The 13,003-nt window shown below is 42.5% G+C and overlaps 2 long non-coding RNA genes across 2 annotated transcripts; one reads left to right on the top strand and one right to left on the bottom strand.

Moving 5' to 3' along the window:
* Positions 1 to 1,409: 1,409 nt before the first annotated feature.
* On the bottom strand, positions 1,410 to 1,667 carry LOC115186789 (uncharacterized). Its single transcript, XR_003875912.1, has 2 exons — positions 1,585 to 1,667; positions 1,410 to 1,485 (listed from the first exon to the last, which is right to left on the bottom strand). It is a non-coding gene; the product is annotated as an uncharacterized LOC115186789 (long non-coding RNA).
* A 9,477-nt stretch (positions 1,668 to 11,144) lies between these two features.
* Positions 11,145 to 11,364, top strand: LOC115186788 (uncharacterized). The gene is made up of 2 exons (XR_003875911.1): positions 11,145 to 11,176; positions 11,271 to 11,364. It is a non-coding gene; the product is annotated as an uncharacterized LOC115186788 (long non-coding RNA).
* The last annotated feature ends 1,639 nt before the right edge of the window (positions 11,365 to 13,003 follow it).

Genomic DNA, 13,003 nt, shown 5'->3' with positions numbered 1-13,003 from the left:
CACATGCGCAGTTCTACATACTTTTGTATATCTAGTGTGTGTGTATATATATATATATATATATATATATATATATACACTAGATATACAAAAGTATGTAGACACCCCTTCAAATTTGTGGATTCGACTATTTCAGACACCTGTTGCTGACAAGTGTATAAAATCGAGCACACAGCCATGCAATCTCCATAGACAAACATTAGCAGTAGAATGGCCTTACTGAAAAGCTCAGTGACTTTCAACGTGGCACCGTCATAGGATGCCACCTTTCCACAAAGTCAGTTCATCACATTTCTGCCCTGCTAGAGATTCCCTGGTCAACTGTAAATGCAGTTATTTTGAAGTGGAAACATCTTGGAGAAACAACGGCTCAAGCGTGAAGTGGTAGGCCACACAAACTCACAGAACGGGGCAGCCAAGTGCTGAAGCGCGTTATCTGGAGTAATGAATCACGCTTCAGCATCTGGCAGTCCGACTGTCACGTCTGGGATTGGCGGATGCCAGGAGAACACTACCTGCCCCAACGTATACTGCCAACTGTAAAGTTTGGTGGAGGAGGAATAATGGTCTGGGGCTGTTTTTCTATGGTTCGGGCTAGTCTCCTTAGTTCCAGTGAAGGGAAATCGTAACGCTACAACATACAATTACATTCTAGATGATTCTGTGCTGGCAACTGTGGCAACATTTTGGGGAAGGCCCATTCCTATTTCTGATTGACAATGTCCCTGTGCACAAAGCGAGGTCCATACAGAAATTGTTTGTCGAGATTGGTGTGGAAGAAATTGACTGTCCTTCACAGAGCCCTGACCTCAACCCCGTTGAACACCTTTGGGATGAATTGGAACATCAACTGCGAGCCAGGCCTAATCACCCAACATCAGTGCCCGACCTCCCTAATGCTCTTGTGGCTGAATGGAAGCAAGTCCCCGCAGCAATGTTCCAACATCTAGTGGAAAGCCTTCCCAGAAGAGTGGCGGCTGTTATAGCAGTAATGTTCCAACATCTAGTGGAAAGCCTTCCCAGAAGAGTGGCGGCTGTTATAGCAGCAAAGGGGGGACCAACTCCATATTAATGCCCTTGATTTTGGAATGAGATGGTCGGTGAGCAGTTGTCCACATACATTTGGTCATGTAGTGTATATTTGATGCTGTTTGTAAAAATCATGCCACCATTTTAGTTATAGTTATAACATACTGTAGTCTAAAACCATTTTAGTTACAGTATAACATACTGTAGTCTAAAACCATTTTAGTTACAGTATAACATACTGTAGTCTAAAACCTTTAACTGGTACATTTGGGAACAGGACATAATGTCATATTTTCCAAATGGTTTCATTATCAGAAATGACCAACTTCATGACATGACACTTACTTGGGTGACTTCCTCATGTCTCCTTTTCCATTAAATTCGTAATCTATGCTGGAGATCCCCCTTAACAAAGCCTTGCCTTAGTCTATCCAGTGGACAAGCCTTCTGCCATGCCTGGATATTTTCAGAAAAAAGTACCAACACTTCAAAATTAAATATCACTTGGGATAATCTTCCAAAGACATTGACTTTTATTCAAATAACAGATTGTACCTGTCCAGCTCCAGGTTCCCCAGAAGGACCAGACACCACCATCTCCTCAGACCAGGCTGAAGGACCAGACACCACCATCTCCTCAGACCAGGCTGAAGGACCAGACACCACCATCTCCTCAGACCAGGCTGAAGGACCAGACACCACCATCTCCTCAGACCAGGCTGAAGGACCACACACCACCATCTCCTCAGACCAGGCTGAAGGACCACACACCACCATCAACTCAGACCAGGTATATCAGGCTGAAGGACGAGAACAGTCACAATGTATTTCCAATTGCTCATTTTGAGCATCTGTAAATACTAAATTAATACCTTTTCTGCATTTGACATAATACCACTTACGATCGAGTAATCAAATGGAGTGTCTGTGGCAAAATATCATGTGTACTGGAAAGAAAACACATAATGAATAAAACACAATGTTAATTATTCATTATAAATGTATGTTAGTGAAACATATTGTAAAGGGTGCGTGTTGGTGGCAGGGAAGTCAGGTGCAGGAGAACGAACTTGGTATAAACGGAATCGTTTAATAAGTGCTCACAAATTCCGAAAACCAACATATACAAAATAAAGGAAGTGGGTACCAAACCCGTCGCACACCAGAGCATAAATGCACCATTACATACAACAAACAATCACCGACAAGGACATGAGGGGAAACAGAGGGTTAAATACACAACATGTAATTGATGGGATTGGAACCAGGTGTGATGGAAGACAAGACAAAACCAATGGAAAATGAAAAGTGGATCAGTGATGGCTAGAAGGCCGGTGACGTCGACTGCCGAACACCGCCCGAACAAGGAGAGGGACCGACTTCGGCGGAAGTCGTGACAATAATGAATAAACAATGTTAATAACTCATTATTAATGTAGGTTAGTAAAACATAATGTTAATTACTCATTATAAATGTCTGTTAGTAAAACATAATGTTAATTACTCATTATAAATGTAGGTTAGTAAAACATAATGTTAATTACTCATTATAAATGTATGTTAGTAAAAAATGATGATACTAGAACAGTGAAATCTGACCATGAGCATAAAGACACCACAATCACTGCTTTATGGTTTCAGGAAGTCCCTGTTTCAAGAGATAACGTTACAGTTACAAAATATGCAACAAAATATTTGAAATCAAATAATAACATTGAATGCAAAAAACACTCAATGCTAACTATTACCTTTAATAAAGTTCAGGTCACTTGTTTCAGTACATGTCCCAGTGACAAGCTGTTTCGCCAGTTCACTGAGAAACCAAGAGACCAAAAGTCATGTTATTAAATATAATCATATAAAAACTGTAGCCTCTATGAAGAACACAATGTCCAACACAGATGGGGGCATGATGGCAGGTAGCCTAGTGGTTAGAGTGTTGGGACAGTAACCAAAAGGTTGCTAGATTGAATCCCCAAGCAGACAAGGTAAAAATCTGTTGTTATGCCCCTGAACAAGGCAGTTAACCCACTGTTCCTAGGCCGTCATTGTAAATAAGAATTTGGTCTTTTAACTGACTTGCCTAGTTCACTGACTTGTCTAGTTTAAATAAAGGTTAAATAAAAAAAATGCTTAGACCTGTCAATTTGATTGATCTGAGTTAACTTATATATAGATACCTCAAGATGACAAATGTATAGCTAGCAACTTCTAGATGACCAACTACCTAGAGGGTTAACGGTTTTTGAAAAATGGTTGTTCATAGCTAAATCCTTCCAGTCATGTAATAGAAGCGAACTGGTGCCTTCCTTGAATAGTGAATTTCTGACCCCTACGAATGTTGTGCTTCTTGTCGAGATCATTGGTGCCTTCATAGTACTTTGCCTGGTTGGAAAGATAAAATAACATCTCCTCGAGAGATGCCATTTAAGTGCAAGCTAACGTTACATACAAAATGAAAGCTACAAAAACAATTAGCTAGCTAGCTAGCTAACGTTGGCTAAACATAACTGTCTGGCTAGCTTACTAGGCAGGCTGATCTAAGCCTTCTAAAATATTGTTAAATAGGAATAAATAATTTAAGCTGTTTTTGGATTTAGATTGCTAGCTAACGTTACTTACATTGAGTTGATTAGATTCGAATCTGGCTGTTTTCCTGCCTTTTGTTATAACTAGCAAAGTGCAAAGAAGTCTTAATTCAGGTTGGGCGTGAGTTTCTGCTTGAATTTGGTTAAAAGGACAGTGAATTTGTTCAAACTTTGAGAACTTGCTACCAAGCTCGTGTGTATCAGACACACATCGTGTTTTCTCTTAGACACTATTCTGAACTGAAGACATGTGTTACCACATTGTTTAATCTTACATCTAGACGTTCCGCTAGCGGAACACCTGCTCCAATATCCAATGATGGGCGTGGCGCGAAATACAAACTCCTCTAAAATCCGAAAACTTCAATTTTTCAAACATATGACTATTTTACACCATTTTAAAGACAAGACTCTCGTAAATCTAACCACACTGTCCGATTTCAAAAAGGCTTTACAACGAAAGCAAAACATTAGATTATGTTATACATTACATGCATGTTTTGTTCAATCAAGTTCATATTTATATCAAAAACCAGCTTTTTACATTAGCATGTGACGTTCAGAACTAGCATTCCCACCGAACACTTCCGGTGAATTTACTAAATTACTCACGATAAACGTTCACAAAAAAACATAACAATTATTTTAAGAATTATAGATACCGAACTCCTTTATGCAATCGCTATGTCCGATTTTAAAATAGCTTTTTGGTGAAAGCATATTTTGCAATATTCTGAGTAGATAGCCCGGCCATCACAGGCTAGCTATTTTGACACCCACCAAGTTTGGTACTCACCAAACTCAGATTTACTATAAGAAAAATTGGATTATCTTTGCTGTTCTTCGTCAGAATGCACTCCCAGGACTTCTACTTCAATAACAAATGTTGGTTTGGTTCCAAATGTTGGTTTGGTTCTTGAACACGTTTTGTTGTGCGTTCAAGACACTATCCGAAGGGTAACGAAGGGTGATGCGCCCGGCGCGTATCGTGACAAAAAATGTCAAAATATTCCATTACCGTACTTCGAAGCATGTCAAACGCTGTTTAAAATAAATTTTTATGCGATTTTTCTTGTTAAAAAGCGATAATATTCCGACTGGTAGTCGTTGTTTTCGTTTAAAGACTGAAAATGTAAACATGGAGTCGTCTCGTGCAAATGCGCTACTGTCTTTCAGCCATGGGCTGCAGAGTCATCATTCAACGTTCTGGCGCCTTCTGAGAGCCTATGGGAGCCTTAGAAAGTGTCACGTTACAGCAGAGATCCTTTGTTTTGGATAGAGATGACAAAGAAGGCCAAGAAATGGTCAGACAGGGTACTTCCTGTACAGAATCTTCTCAGGTTTTGGCCTGCCATTTGAGTTCTGTTATACTCACAGACATCATTCAAACAGTTTTAGAAACTTTGGGGTATTTTCTATCCAAAGCTACTAATTATATGCATATTCTAGTTTCTGGGCAGGAGTAATAATCAGATTAAATCGGGTACGTTTTTTATCCGGCCGTGAAAATACTGCCTCCTATCCATAACAAGTTAAGCCTATTGGTGATAGTCATATACTCTGTGTAATTCTGTAATGTATAATATATTTAATGTACAGTACACTGTAATTGTTTGAGTGTCAATTCTTTCATCCAATTAGTTAAATAGAGTAACTGCATTCCTCATTTTACAGAGTAATTATTTGATTGACCAAATGCTTATAATTTAGAAGGTCTATTGGTATTTGTTATTTCTGTCTGTCTGGACCTCTAGGTACCACAGGGTTCAATTCTTGGGCCAACTCTTTTCTCTGTATACATAAATGATGTCGCTCTTGCTGCTGGTGAATCTCTGATCCACCTCTACGCAGACGACACCGTTCTGTATACTTCTGGCCCTTCTTTGGACACTGTGTTAACAACCTTCCAGACAAGCTTCAATGCTATTCAACTCTCCTTCCGTGGTCTCCAACTGCTCCTAAACACAAGTAAAACTAAATGCATGCTCTTCAACCGATCGCTGCCTGCACCTGCCCGCCTGTCCAGCATCACTTCTCTGGACGGTTCTAACTTAGAATTTGTGGACAACTACAAATACCTAGGTGTCTGGTTAGACTGTAAACTCTCCTTCCAGACTCACATCAATCATCTCCAATCCAAAGTGAAATCTAGAATTGGCTTCCTATTTCGCAACAAAGCATCCTTCACTCATGCTGCCAAACATACCCTCGTAAAACTGACCATCCTACCAATCCTCGACTTCGGCGATGTCATTTACAAAATAGCCTCCAATACCCTACTCAACAAGCTGGATGCAGTCTATCACAGTGCCATCCGTTTTGTCACCAAAGCCCCATATACTACCCACCACTGCGACCTGTACGCTCTCGTTGGCTGGCCTTCGCTTCATAATCGTCGCCAAACACATTGGCTCCAGGTCATCTACAAGACCCTGCTAGGTAAAGTCCCCCCTTATCTCCGCTCACTGGTCACCATAGCAGCACCCACCTGTAGCACGCGCTCCAGCAGGTATATCTCTCTGGTCACCCCTAAAGCCAACTCCTCCTTTGGTCGTCTCTCCTTCCAGTTCTCTGCTGCCAATGACTGGAACGAACTACAAAAATCTCTGAAACTGGAAACACTTATCTCCCTCACTAGCTTTAAGCACCAGCTGTCAGAGCAGCTCACAGATCACTGCACCTGTACATAGCCCATCTATAATTTAGCCTAAACTACTACCTCTTCCCCTACTGTATTTATTTATTTTATTTATTTTGCTCTTTTGCACCATATTATTTATATTTTAACTTTGAACTTTCTTCAAACTACAAATCCACCATTCCAGTGTTTTACTTGCTATATTGTAATTACTTCGCTACCATGGCATTTTTTGCCTTTACCTCCCTTATCTCACATCATTTGCTCACATTGTATATAGTCTTATTTTTTTCTACTGCATCATTGATTGTATGTTGTTTTACTCCATGTGTAACTCTGTGTTTTTGTATGTTGTCGAACTGCTTTGCTTTATCTTGGCCAGGTCGCAATTGTAAATGAGAACTTGTTCTCAACTTGCCTACCTGGTTAAATAAAGGTGAAATAAAATAAATAAATACAAATTTACACTTTACAGTTCACATACTGTAGCATATTCTTGGATGCCACCTTGACATCTCTGATCTGCTTGCCTCCATTAATTAATGCTAGAACATTGGTTGCCAGGATTAGCTCTTTGTATCTAGTCTCTTAATAATTGCATAACGGTGCAAGTCATAAATGTTCATTATATTCATACTTAGTCGGTGATGCAATGATTCGCTGTCTTGCTAGATTCACCAGAGGGCCTGTTGCATTTTTTTTTACAGAAAACCACGGCAATATAGGTCTACTCTCAGGAAAAAAGGTGCTATCTAGAACCTAAAAGGATTCTTCCGCTGTCCCCATAGAAGAAGCCTTTTTGTTTCCAGGTAGAACCCCTTTTCGGGGCCTTGGAGATCTCTTTTGTGTTCCATTCCACAGATGGTTCTACATGGAACCCAAAAAGGTTGTTACTCGAACCAAAATGGGTTCTTTAAAGGGTTCTCCTCTCGGGACTGCCGTATAACCCTTTGAAATCGCTTTTTCTAAGAGTGTACTCAGCAAGTTCAACTTGTTCAATTTATACCATTTCATTCTCTACTCCAACATCTGCCTGGTATTCAAAATAAAATGCAATATAGCAGCACCACCTTTGAACATTTTCGTCAACCTCTGCTCAGACTTAAATAGCAGTGTCCCAAAAACCTCCTCCAGGGGTGAATGAAGCATCATCAAATGGTCCACCACCTTCTGCCAAACTGCCTTCTCATACAAAGCAATAAAGACATGGAATGGCCTCACCTGTACATGGATCAAGTCAAATCAGACGTGCGCACACTGAATTTGATCTAATAGGCAACAGTGAAATTTTTTTATGTAACAGAATACACACTAAAAAACACATTACATTTCAATCGGTGCAATAATTTAGCTTGGATTACTTTGATTAGATTGAGTTTGTGTCTTTTACAAGTCAAATGTACACTAGCCTACTCCCCAATCGACACAGTAAATAATATTGCCTACGTGCTTTCGACAATACGTTATCAACTCATGATCAACAAAAAATAATTATTTTCAAAATTAACCTAATTTGACTTATAAACATAGTAGGCCTAAATATTTCCTAACGATATAACAACTTAAATATAGCCTACTTACTCCTCAATACTGACAGTTGTGGCTGCTTTGTGTGATGTATTGTTGTCTCTACCTTCTTGACCTTTGTGCTGTTGATTGTGCCCAATAATGTTTGTACCATGTTTTGTGTTGCTACCATGTTGTGTTGCTACCATTTTGTTGTTATGTTGTGTTGTCATGTGTTGCTGCCGTGCTATGTTATTGTCTTAGGTCTCTCTTTATGTAGTGTTGTGTTGTCTCTCTTGTTGTGATGTGTGTTTTGTCCTATATTTATATTGTATTTATTGAATTTTTTAAATCCCAGGCCCCCGTCCCCACAGGAGCCTTTTGCGTTTTGGTAGGCCGTCATTGTAAATAACACTTTGTTCTTAACTGACTTGCCTAAAATAAAGGTTAAATTATAAATAATAAAAATGGAAATTGGATCAAGGACATCTTGGTAGTTATTTTCATCATCTGAGGCAGACACTTGAAAATCGCTTCTGTCGCTTGTAAAAAAATGTAATGAATGTCTATCACCGCCAAGCTCTTAAATACCGTGCCAGTCTCTCACTCTATGAACGGTCACCGCTATCCGGATTCCTTGGGGGGGGGGGGGGGATGCATGAAATGAAATGTATGCAAATGACTAGAATGTAAATGATGGACACCTCGCTACTGTTGGAACTTCTTCTTCTCTTTTTAATGAATTCACACTGAGAAATTATCCGGCCCAAAATATGCTGGATGTTTGTTTTGTTTTAGTCGTCTAGCAGATGCTCTTATCCAGAGTGACTTACAGTAGTGAATGCATACATTTCATGCATTTTTTTATTTTTTTCACAAACTGGCCACCCATGGGAATGATGGAACCCACAACCCTGGCGTTGCAAACACCATGCTGGCGTACACCATGCTGGCGTACACCATGCTGGCGTACACCATGCTGGCGTACACCATGCTGGCGTACACCATGCTGGCGTACACCATGCTGGCGTTGTAAACACCATGCTCTACCAACTGAGCCACAGGGAAGGCCAGTATGTATAACACACCATGCTGGCGTTGCAAACACCATGCTGGCGTTGTAAACACCATGCTCTACCAACTGAGCCACAGGGAAGGCCAGTATGTATAACACACCATGCTGGTGTTGTAAACACCATGCTCTACCAACTGAGCCACGGGGAAGGCCAGTATGTATAACACACCATGCTGGTGTTGTAAACACCATGCTCTACCAACTGAGCCACAGGGAAGGCCAGTATATATAACACACCATGCTGGTGTTGTGAACACCATGCTCTACCAACTGAGCCACGGGGAAGGCAATGTGTTTGTTCATTTTTTTTTACTTCAGTGAGCGAGTGCGTGCTGTGGGAAAATGTGACACAACTATAATTTGATCAGGAATTGAAATGTTAATTAGACCTTGAGGGAGAGGAAATGTGAATACTGCCTATGTAAGAGAGCTTTTGGGGAAAGAAATTGCATGGCGACAGTCTGGGGTTGAGAGGAGAGTAGGTGTTGTTGGAACAGGAAATAAGCAGCAGCTTGTTTGTCAGCAGTTAGGAGTTTACTGAGGAAATGTGTTTTGTATACTTAGAAAAACAGTGAATATTGGAAAAGGAACAGTATTTTCTACCCAGAGAACTAGTATCTGCTCACTTAAAATACATCAAATAGAATATAAAAAGCCAAACAATGAGCCATCTGGAGCTCTGTACTGTTGGGGCCTTTGTAGAGATTGTTTGCTTACAGTCCTACTGTGCTCTGAGACTAAGATAAACATCTGCCAGGATGGTAGGGGTTCTCTTTCCTTTTCATTCTCACTCTAGGATAGGGGTTCTCATTCATTCTCTGTCTGTCTGTCTGTCTGTCTGTCTGTCTGTCTGTCTGTCTGTCTGTCTGTCTGTCTGTCTGTCTGTCTGTCTGTCTGTCTGTCTCTCTGTCTGTCTGTCTGTCTGTCTGTCTGTCTGTCTGTCTGTCTGTCTGTCTGTCTGTCTGTCTGTCTGTCTCCAAAAAGAGAAGTTTGTCTTTGGGAAGAAAAAAGGAAAACACTGAAGGGAGGATAGCAGAGGGCAACTGTGGAGAAACGCTCTTTCAACAAAGGTGAGACCAATTTCCCTGAAATGGTTCAAGTCAGTTTTGCCTTGTGTTGTAGTACCAGGTTGAGGACATAGAGGCCAGTGTTACCTCTATCTCTCTCTGTCTCTCCTAGTCTTCCTGGCCTACAATCCCCAGTCTCCCCAGCCTACAATCCCCAGTCTACAATCCCCTGTCTCCCCAGCCTACAATCCCCAGTCTACAATCCCCAGTCTACAATCCCCAGTCTCCCCAGACCTACAATCCCCAGTCCCCCCAGCCTACAATCCCCAGTCCCCCCAGCCTACAATCACCAGTCTCCCCAGCCTACAATACCCAGTCCCTCCAGCCTACAATCCCCAGTCTCCCCAGCCTACAATCCCCAGGCCTCCCCGGCCTACAAACCCCAGTCACCCCAGCCTACTATCCCCAGTCCCCCCAGCCTACAATCCCCAGTCTCCCCAGCCTACAATCCCCAGTCTCCCCAGCATACAATCCCCAGTCCCCCCAGCCTATAATCCCCAGTCCCCCCAGCCTACAATCCCCAGTCCCCCCAGCCTATAATCCCCAGTCCCCCCAGCCTACAATCCCCAGTCCCCCCAGCCTATAACCCCCAGTCCCCTCGGCCTACAATCCCCAGTCTCCCCAGCCTACAATCCCCAGCCTATAATCCCCAGTCCCCCCAGCCTACAATCCCCAGTCCCCCCAGCCTATAACCCCCAGTCCCCCCGGCCTACAATCCCCAGTCTCCCCAGCCTACAATCCCCAGCCTACAATCCCCAGTCTCCCCAGCCTACAATCCCCAGTCTCCCCAGCCTACAATCCCCAGTCCCCCCAGCCTACAATCCCCAGTCTCCCCAGCCTACAATCCCCAGGCTCCCCAGCCTACAATCCCCAGTCCCCCCAGCCTACAATCCCCAGTCCCCCCGGCCTACAATCCCCAGTCCCCCCAGCCTACAATCCCCAGTCTCCCCAGCCTACAATCCCCAGTCCCCCCAGCCTACAATCCCCAGTCTTCCCTCCCAGCTGAGGGTGGAAGCAGTCTATGTGCCCCAGTGATCAGCAATAAGGAAGTAGGAGGTAACATCAACATCACTCAGAACAACGGTAAAAACACAACTCTTCCACTTTCTTTACATGCTGTGAGGAAAAGGTTTCCTCTGACACATTATTATATTCATACTTTATTCAATCAAGTCACCTTCAGAACTGTAGGAGAAGATAATATATTTTCCTATTTTGTTCCATTTCTAGATGACTCCTCCCAGGTTGCACAATGCAGTGACACGCTAAAAGGGTAAGTTGTCAAACGTTTTACTTTGAGCGCGTGTGATGTGGTGTGGGTGTAAATTAATAGTTTTTTTGGTTAAACCATCTCTCTTTTTCCACAGTGAGTTGCGTGGTGGTCTGTCTCCAGTATCCAGAGAGACCCAGAGCGCATCAAGGAACACACACTACCACCACAATATGAAGATAAAGACAAAACAAAGAAGACAAAATACATAATGAATGATAAATACATATGCTTAATGCATTATTATGATGCATGACATAGGAGCTAATAGGTTATTTTGCATTGCGTATTATGCAGATGAATGCACATATAATGTATTATGAAGAAGGTATTCATAGGAGGTGTTACCATAGGAGGTGTTACCATAGGAGGTGTTACCATAGGAGGTGTTACCATAGGAGGTGTTTCCATAGGAGGTGTTACCATAGGAGGTGTTACCATAGGAGGTGTTACCATAGCCATAGGAGGTGTTACCATAGGAGGTGTTACCATAGGAGGTGTTACCATAGGAGGTGTTTCCATAGGAGGTGTTACCATAGGAGGTGTTACCATAGGAGGTGTTACCATAGGAGGTGTTATCATAGGAGGTGTTACCATAGGAGGTGTTACCATAGGAGGTGTTACCATAGGAGGTGTTACTATAGGAGGTGTTACCATAGGAGGTGTTACCATAGCCATAGGAGGTGTTACCATAGCCATAGGAGGTGTTACCATAGGAGGTGTTACCATAGGAGGTGTTACCATAGGAGTTGTTACCATAGCCATAGGAGGTGTTACCATAGGAGGTGTTACCATAGGAGGTGTTACCATAGGAGGTGTTACCATAGGAGGTGTTACCATAGGAGGTGTTACCATAGGAGGTGTTACCATAGGTGGTGTTACCATAGGAGGTGTTACCATAGCCATAGGTGGTGTTACCATAGGAGGTGTTACTATAGGAGGTGTTACCATAGGATGTGTTACCATAGGAGGTGTTACCATAGCCATAGGAGGTGTTACCATAGGAGGTGTTACCATAGGAGGTGTTACCATAGGAGGTGTTACCATAGGAGGTGTTACCATAGCCATAGGTGGTGTTACCATAGGAAGTGTTACCATAGGAGGTGTTACCATAGCCATAGGAGGTGTTACCATAGGAGGTGTTACCATAGGAGGTGTTACCATAGGAGGTGTTACCACAGGAGGTGTTACCATAGGTGTTACTATAGGAGGTGTTACCATAGGAGGTGTTACCATAAGAGGTGTTACCATAGGAGGTGTTACCATAGCCATAGGAGGTGTTACCATAGGAGGTGTTACCATAGGAGGTGTTCCATAGGAGGTGTTTCCATAGCCATAGGAGGTGTTACCATAGGAGGTGTTACCATAGGAGGTGTTACCATAGGAGCTGTTACCATAGGAGGTGTTACCATAGGAGGTGTTACCATAGGAGGTGATACCATAGGAGGTGTTACTATAGGTGGTGTTACCATAGGAGGTGTTACCATAGGAGGTGTTACCATAGGAGGTGTTACCATAGCCATAGGAGGTGTTGCCATAGGTGGTGTTACCATAGGAGGTGTTACCATAGCCATAGGAGGTGTTACCATAGGAGGTGTTACCATAGGAGGTGTTACCATAGGAGGTGTTACTATAGGTGGTGTTACCATAGGAGGTGTTACCATAGGAGGTGTTACCATAGGATATGTTACCATAGGAGGTGTTACCATAGGAGGTGATACCATAGGAGGTGTTACCATAGGATATGTTACCATTGGAGGTGTTACCATAGGAGGTGTTACTATAGGAGGTGTTGCTATAGGAGGTGTTACCATAGGAGGTGTTACCATA

This window comes from Salmo trutta, unplaced genomic scaffold (assembly GCF_901001165.1).
Source record: "Salmo trutta unplaced genomic scaffold, fSalTru1.1, whole genome shotgun sequence".
Classification (NCBI taxonomy): domain Eukaryota; kingdom Metazoa; phylum Chordata; class Actinopteri; order Salmoniformes; family Salmonidae; genus Salmo; species Salmo trutta.
The sequence above is the reverse complement of the archived record's forward strand: the minus strand, read 5'-3'. Positions and strand labels throughout refer to the sequence as shown.